We start from the raw sequence: 9,157 nt of genomic DNA on the forward strand, positions 1-9,157 counted from the left end.
ATATGATACCTCTCCCTCCTTAGTGTTTACACTTTTCAAACTCATCTAGATGATCTTGCCGTTCCCCAGCAATCACTGCTTAGCCAACCTCAGTTATATCTGGCATTTTAAAAACTCTTCCTTATCAATCAATTCCTCCTCTGCTCTAATCATTTTTGTTGTTTTCTGAATTCACTCTAGTTAGTTAATAATTTTGACAGGAATATGACAAGATCTCAAATTTTTAGTCCTGGGGACAGTACAGTAAATTCTTGGGTAACAAATAGAGTGCAGTGGGATAGAATAAAAATATCCACTACCATTTAAGGACCTATCTTTAGAAGTGCTGAGTGCCTCCTGTGAGGAATAAAGCCCCCCCCCCCCCCCCCCCCCCCCAGCTCCCATTGGAGTTGAGGGCGCACAGTACCACAACATATGGCATTCAGGATCTGGTAGGATTAGACCTTAAGCAATATACACTCAACATTGTCTAGTCAAGACTAAATTACAGATCCTTTCCATTTAATGCATCACTTCAGAAAGTTCCTTTGGGTTGGTCTACACTGGGGGGGAGGGGATCGATCCAAGATACGCAACTTCAGCTACGCAAATAATAGAGCTGAAGTTGAAGTACCTTGGATCGAATTACCTGGGGTCCACACGGCGCGGGATCGACGGCCGCGGCTCCCCCGTCGACTGCACTACCGCCGCTCGCTCTGGTGGAGTTCCGGAGTCGACAGTGAGCGTGTTCGGAGATCGATATATTGCGTGATATATCAATCCCGGATAAATCAATTGCTACCTGCCGATACGGTGGGTAGTGAAGATGCACCCTGAGTCTATGAAATTAACCTAGAATTCACTAATTTCAGCTTTGATTGTTCTTCAATAGATTTTCACCTGCCTACTGACTGTCACTCAGACTAATGTCTAAACTGCTACCAAAAACACCCATTCTAGCTGAACTGAGACACAAAATCACGTTTTGCATTCCAATTACTTTGTAAATATTTAGATTGCTATTTAATCTTCATGCAAGGCACATGTTTTAACTCCCACATGACCTACTGCTTAAGAGAGTACACCAGACAGCACTCCTACATTATGGAAACAAGTAAGCAAAGACAGCCCTATGTTTTAAAGGACATTTCATGCCAATTCCTCAAAAACTGATTCTACCTGAATCTATTGCAGCAGTGTGAGTTTTAAACAGCAATGTCCTAAGCCTTACTCAATTAACTCCTGTTGATCATTAAACCCTAGGAAATTCCCTGTAGTAAGGTCTTAGTCATTATAAATCACACATTGTTGGTTTTTGTGACACTCAGTTTAGCTCTGTTGTGTATATATATTCTTATAATATACCCAGTATTTCTGAAGAATGAATGTCCGGTGCATCAATAATAAATACTGTTAATTTATATGTGTCTCTCTTCCTTTCATCTAAAAAGATGCCAAAGCACAGTACATAAAGTCATACTGAAGAGGGCACACTACACACTGAACTATAAGGGACTTTGAGGGTGTAGAGTGTTGGTCAAGGATACACTGACTAATCTTTTCTCCTATGAAAGGAGCCATGAAGTCTTAGTTGTCCACTCAAAAGAGAAAGAAACTCAATTTTTAAATTTCTCACCCAAGGGAACCCCGGGCAGTGAGCTGTATAAATACCCTGTTATATTTTACTACTTTGTGCCTAGCACAACAGGGCCCTATTCATTGACTGGCAACCTCCAGATGCTACCAGAATGTAAATAATAATACCTATATATCAATGATGGAAAGATACAGAAAGTCAGTCTGATTCTGCTAATCATTTAGTACCTGGGCATCCTGACCACTAATGCACGTGCAGAGGACACAGATTAGAGGAGATGGGCCTAGGGGATGCGGTCTCTTTGACATTCTCCCTTTTCATTCCCCCCCCCACACCTCTCCCAGCCCCTCTATATAGGTACTGTCTCTCTGACTGAGCAAGTGGTGCACCACATGCAGTGCCCCTCTCACATTGTATTCATGGGGCTCCCTGGTGGAAATTAACAGTACAAGGTGCAGGACAATAGTGAATCAGACCCTTAGTGAGCATGCTGGTAGCTTACAGAAGGAAATCCAATTACTCATCCAGAATAATGCTTTAACAAGCAACAGATTTGAGTCTCATTGGAAAACTGTTTGTTCCAGGGGCAGAGAATTGAATACTAAAATATTTCACTTTGAGAAAGTTTCTAACGCAAATGTTTCAGTGGCATAATGTGAGTGACATGGATCTCCGGGGTCAGATATATGCACGAAGGAAAACAAAAAAAGATGAAGATAGTGTGCAGCAGTCAGCAGTACCGCCGACAAGAAGGACCCAGAACTTTGATTTCCATAAAGGTAAGTACCACAAGCTAGTGCAAGAGAAGCAAATGCCAGCTACTTTTCTCTAAATGTGACATTCACCAGTTTAGTAAGGATCCAGGTGTTTTGGGGGGTCCCAGGCCCAAGTTTTAGTCAGGGGTATATAGTACAAGTCATGGACAGGTCACTGGCTATGAATTTTTGTTTACTGCCTGGACTTGTTCATAACTTTCACTAAAATGTAGTGACTAAAATGTAGCCTTAATAATAGTTCACTGAAGGGTGGTGTGTAAGGTGTCCGCCAAGAGCCAGAAGCCGACAGGTTGTCAAAATCATTGTGAACTGTACGTACGGATAATATTTAAGGAGGTATGTATGTATACTGAAAATTATGTACTTAAGATCTTGGAGTTAAGGCAGGTCACCAGGAGGTGACATACCTTGGAGATGATCCTTTCAGGCCGGAGGGAACAGACACCTATCTCCCTGACTGGCCGTTTGTGTACTGTATGCCTCATAATGTATGACTATCTGCATACTGAGCCAGCTGCCAAATAAGAGACAGTGAAATCTACAGGATGGAACAAACAGAGGGAGGGAGGTACCCTCTTTATGAATAAAGACAAAGGACTGATCTGATCTATCATGGCGTGCAGAGTGACATACTAAATCCTTCACCGAGGAAGCAAGCTGATGGGATGCTTGTCTTGTGAAAGGAGGGTCATAGCCAGCCTGGTTGTAAAGTGCTACAAGGATTTTGGACGAGCAATACTTTACACGACATGAGAATATCTTGTTAATTAAGTCTAGGTTCTCAAATGCCTGTTATGATTTTATTTTATATGTGACCATTTGTTTCCAGTCCTTCTACTTGCTACAACTTGAGTCTCTCCACTATGTTTTGCCAAATAAACTTAGAATTGATTTCACTATATACACATCTAAGTGCTGTGTGTTGAGCAGAGGTGGAACTGGTAAGATGGGGTGTACTGTTTCTTAAAACATATTTAGGTTTTCCTCTTCGCTGCTGCTGCTGAAGGCAGAGACTCAGAACAATGTCCCAGCTCCCTTATCCTGAAATCAGATATAAATCAAGTGCAGTGTGCATTAGAGGCCTACAGTATGCTCCTGTGCATTCTTCTCTTTGTAACGGTTTTCTTCCTGAGGTGATGTGATAGGTCAGTACGTTGGTTCCAGGGTGTTGTAACCTGATGTAACTTGTGTGCCAGGAAAAGGTATAGGCTAGAGGAAGTTATAATATTACAGCAATTACTAGAGGGCTCATCAGGGATGGGGGGGCCCATTGTCCTAAACATTGCACAAACATAGTGAGAGACAGCGCTGCCCAGAGATCTTACTATATAGACTAGAGTGACCGAGGAGGTGTTCTCCCCATTTTTCAGCTAGCCAGCTATGGAATGAATGCGTTATTTGTTCAAGGGTCACATGGGAAGCCTGTGGTAAAGCTGAAAATTGAACCCAGATTTTTTGAGTTCCCATTCAGGGACTTTACCTCAAGACCATCCATCTGTTCTAACTTATTTTGTTGGGTATGTAGCTATGAAAGGGTGATGCCTTCTGTTTGCTGTGTACTGCATCTTTCATTCTCTAAAATTTGTCTGTATGCAGAACTTGCCTCTATTTTGTTCTCCTGAATTTCTGCAGTCCGTACAGGAGAGACCTTACTTGTCTTCCTTCTTGTTGTTCTCCTGAATCTAAGTCATTCAGTGTCAGATTGTGGCAACCTTTAACACAGCTACATGCATAGTGGCACCAGGAGTAAGAATACTCCTCTCTCCCCTTGTATGGCACTCCCTGAATCTTGAGTCTAGACCTGTGGAGGCGCGGTCTAGAGTCTGTGTTGGTGGGTATTACCCTCCTCTTACCAGCAGGTAGGCAGGGACGGTCTATAGTATCTGCTTTGCTCCCCCAAATACCAGCCAGCAGAGCTAAGATGGTCCAAGGTGGGGAGAAATTAACATTGTCCTTCATAGCCCAAATAATCTTCATATATGAACCAAATCTCCTGAAATTCTGGATCCAAGTCCTTCTAAGTCAATGGAAAAACAGCGCAGTTTGCAGCAGCTCTAATGTACCTTAGGGCTTGGCTACACTTACATTTTATAGTGCTCTAACTTGCTGGCTCGGGGGGTGAAATATCACCCCCTGCGCGCAGCAAGTCTGAGCGCTTTAAAGCGCTAGTGTGGACACGCTCTGGGTGCTAATCCCCTCATGGAGGTGGATTACTAGGATTAAACCAGATGGATTACCACGCTCGCACTTCAAAGCGCTGCTGCGGGAGCATTCCTGCAACAGCGCTTTCAAGTTTTCAGTGTAGCCAAGCCCTTAGATGCTTTGAGCAAGTCCGGCACAAAATTAACCAGGCTCACACTTTAGGGCTCAGTTTATCAATTCTATATAGCAGTGACTGGAAATCGTATGCTGTTTACTCCTCCCTTATGTCTGCTGGTAAAGACTGTAATAGGTCTGGGACAAAGACTCTACTGCCTCTTGTTTAATTGCCAAGGAGCAAGTTCTGACACTTTTGGATATTGAGTGCTAATCCCAATGTAGGCAAATAAAGCAACAATTTCAGATATATATATCAAGAAGGAATATCGGCCAGGTCATTCCCCTAATCACTTTGGTCTGTCCCATGGGATACTTGCATTTCTTCAGAGAGAGGTAAATGGGATGCTCTTCACAATACCACGGAGTACTGAAATCTATGGGAGAGTTCCTATTAACATCAGTAAGGTGAGGATTTCAGTCAAGGTGCCTAGGACTTTAACAAGAGTTGTGGCTGCTCCTCTCAGCAACCTAATTCATCTACATCCATGTCAATAAGACAATAAACCAGGGGTTCTCAACCTTATTTCTGAGCCCTCCGACCCCGCCCCCCCGCCCAACACGCTATAAAAACTCCGTGGCCCATCTGTGCCATAGTAACTGGTTTTTTTGCGTATTAAAGCCAGGGCCAGCATTAGGGGGTAACAGGCAAGGCAATTGCATGGGGACCTTGCAAACCTACATTGCTCAGGCTCCAGCCCCAGGTGGTGGGGCTTCAGCTTTCTGCCCTGGGCCCCTGCGACTCTTATGCTGTGGCCCTGCTCAGCTGTGTGCTAAAGGCCGGCCCGGAGTCCACCGGGTTCCCAGCTGTCCGGCACGGAGGGGTCTGAGCTGCCCTGCTGCCCGACTCAGAGGGCTCTGGCCAGGCTGCCTTGTTACCCGGCGTGGCAGGAGTCTGGGTCATGGGGCGGCCGCCCGGCCCTGCGAGGTCTGGGGCAGCCGCCTGGCCTGCATGGTGAGGATTGGGGCTGCCGCTGCCCTGCCACCCAGCCCCTGAACCCAGGGAACACATTGTGGGTCACATATGTGGCCCACAATGTGTAATCAGTTGAGAACCACTGCTCTAGCTTGTTATTATTTTAAATATCCACAGTCTCCACGGTAATTAGGAGCTCTGCTAGCAAAAGATGACCTGTGGTGTACTGAACAATCTATGTAGTTTTGAGGTTACCATATTGACACAAGCAGCTAAGAAGATAGCTATTAGCATATGATTAACAAGCTTCATGCCATGAATGCATCTCCATTATTTTACATGTAATGAGTTTACACATATACACATGCAGGTTTTGCTAAAGAAAACTCTTAATACATTTGTTGATGTAACTAGATGTGTTTCTTGTGGGTCGTAGTAATCTGGGGGAGGGGATGGGAAATAAAGGCTAATTTCATGCTGGATTAACTTCATTGATTTCCACAAAGTTACCCTAGGGATACATTTTACCCAACACATTTATTCAAAACTATGCAATAAACCTGTTCATTCACAGAAAACAGGGTTATGTGCAAGACAGAGATGGCAGATTTGGGTTCTAGGTGATGCAGTGGGAAGAAGACAACCCATGTTCCTAAAGAAAATCACATTGTCTTCAGATTACTGAACCATATTGTCAGTTTTCGGGCTTGGCTACACAGGGACACTCAGGAAAATTAATTCAAATTAACTAAAGGTGTGAATTGAAAGTAGATTCAATTGCATTTTACCCTGTGCCTCTCGTTTAGAATTAAACTGAATTAAGGCCACTTTATCTTAATTCACTTTGGAAGGGATTAGTTAATTTTGATTAACTTTCCTGAATATGCCCATGTTGACAAGCCTTTAGAAGTGGCTTCTATTAGTCTACACCAGGGGTTGGCAACCTTTCTGAAGTGGTGTGCCGAGTCTTTATTTATTCATTTTAATTTAAGGTTTTGTGTGCCGGTAATACATTTTAACATTTTTTAGAAGGTCTCTCTCTATAAGTCTATATATTATATAACTAAACTACTGTTGTATGTAAAGTAAACAAGGTTTCGTTCACCTAGGCCAGCAGGGGACCTGCGGGGCCTGCGTCCGGGACCCCGGCTGGCAAGGGGCTGGCAGCCAGAATCCCAGGCTGGCAGCGGGCTGAGGGGGGCCGGCACCCCAGGCCGGTGGCGGGCTGAGCGGCTCAGCCCGCTGCCGGTCTGGGGTTCCATCTGCTGGCTCCTGCCAGCCAGGGTCCTGGCTGCTGGCCCCGCTCAGTCCTCTGCCGGCCTGGGGTCCCGGCCCTACCCACATATAGTTCTGGCCCATTCTCTTCCTCTCTTCCTGCACTGAGCTGAGGGTGGGGGTGCACTGAGCACAGGGCTGGGGGTGAAGGAGCAGGCTGGGGGTTGGGGTGCAGGGTCTGGCCAGGAGCTAGAATGAGGGAGGGGGCTCAGGGTTGGGGCAGGAGGTTTGGGTGTGGAGCGTTTACCTGGGCAGCTCCCATTTGGTGCAAGGGGTACAGGTGGGAATGTGAGGGGGGGGTGCAGGAGCTCCCATTTGGTGCTCAGGGTGGGGGGTGGGATGTGGAGAGTGTAAGAGTCAGGGCATGAGGTTTGGGGGGGCTGGGTATATGTGGAGGGTACAGGAGTCAGGGCATGGGGTGTGAGGGGGCTGGGTATGTGTGGGGGGGTGCCAGAGTCAGGGCTGGGGTTGTGTGGGGTGCAGGGGGCTGGGGTGTGAGGGGGGTGCAGGGGTCAGGGCAGAAGGCTGGGGGGTAGGCTGGGATTGGGGGGGTGCTCCCAGCCCCCAGCCCTGAGAAGCTCACAGCAGGGGGCTAGAGGGATACGCCCTGATTCCACCCCCCTCCTGCCTCTTCTCCGCCTCCTTCCTGGTCTGAGCAGTGAGGGCGCTGGGGCTTCTCTTCTCCCCTCCATCGCGAGGGCCATTGGAGGCAGGGAAGGAGAGGAGGCGGGGCACGACGCAGCACGCTCAGGGAAGAGGCGGGGGGAGGGAAGCTTGACTGCCGGCGGAGCCTGCCCTACAGCAGCAGCCGGCAGGACCAAGTTTGCTTCTGCCCCCGCCAGAGAGAGCGGTAGGCAGGGGGAGGAGAAGAGGGGGCTGGGCCGGGCAGGATTTTTAATGGCAATCTGCCATTAAAAATCTGCCATTTAATGGCATGCTGCCTACCGGGGTCCTGGCCATCGGCTCCACTCAGCCCGCTGCCGGGGCCAGCGGCGGCCGCACTGTGCCATTAAAAATCAGCTTGCATGCCGTCTTTGGCACGCGTGCCATAGGTTGCCGACCCCTGGTCTACACCTAGCTGGAGGCTATGCAAACAACACCTAGCTGGAGAGTGAGCAAACAGTGACTTCTCCCCCCTCCGCCCCAGTGATTCTAACTTCTGAATGAGAAGGACTCTGAATTGTATTTGATTTTTGGTGTTGCTGTGCCAATGCTTTCTTGATGCCATACGTGTCGCTGTCAGTTTACATAATTATAAACATTAAAACTAAATTAGACTGAACATATTTTCTGGAGCTAAAGATCATTGCTATCCCTCTGTCTTGGGAACATCTCCTAGGGGATTCTTCACTACAAGTTCTTGGGGGAACAAATATTATTTCTTCTTTGAGTGATTGCACATGTTTATTCCACTAGCTGTGAGCATGACTCATGTGCAGTTGTCAGAGAACTTCTTCACTGAGCGGTACCTGTCTGGGTGGCTCGATTGCCCTCTGCCATTGTGTGCCACTGCATGCTGGCATAAGAAGATGGAGCCTCCCCCAAATCCCCTCAGTTCAGGGGTGGCTCTATGTTTTTTGCCACCCCAAGCATGGCAGTCACGCGGACTCGGTGGCGTTTCTGTGGGTGATCTGCCAGTGCCGCGCCTTCGGCGTGCCCTCTGCTGAATTGCCGCTGAAGCCGCGGGACTGGCGGACCTCCCGCAGGCACGCTGCCGAAGGCTGCCTGACTGCTGCCCTCACAGCGATCGGCAGGCCGCCCCCTGTGGCTTGCCGCCCCAGGCATGCACTTGCTGCGCTGGTGCCTGGAGCCACCCCTGCCTCAGTTTCTTCTTGCCATGAGTGACTACTGTTCGAGTGCTCCCAGGCTTGCTATCACTATTTTTAGCCCACCAGCTATGCTTCTTTCATGGCAGAACATGGCTGCAGAGGCCTTGTGGTGGGAAGACTGATGCTTAACATCAAACACCAATCAATTCCCGTCACAGACCCTACTGCCCATGCTCCCCGCTTTGCGACGTTGTCAGTGGGCCCTTCTTAACTGATTCCAGACTGGGCAAGGCCTCTGTGCAGCCAACCAGCACTGTTGGGGTTTTCGAGACAATCCAAGCTGCAGCTGTGGTGCAGATCAAACAATGATACGTGTTGTCGAGGAGTGCCCGCTAGCCAAATTTAGAGGCGGGCTCCGAGAACTCCACTTGGCCATTAAGAATGCTATTTCTTGGCTCGGCGAATATGCAAATGTTAAATAAATAAGTCACAAGTTCATTTTCCGCACTCTTTCTGTATATAGTCTGTT

This window comes from Chrysemys picta, unplaced genomic scaffold, assembly GCF_011386835.1.
Source record: "Chrysemys picta bellii isolate R12L10 unplaced genomic scaffold, ASM1138683v2 scaf523, whole genome shotgun sequence".
Classification (NCBI taxonomy): Eukaryota; Metazoa; Chordata; order Testudines; family Emydidae; genus Chrysemys; species Chrysemys picta.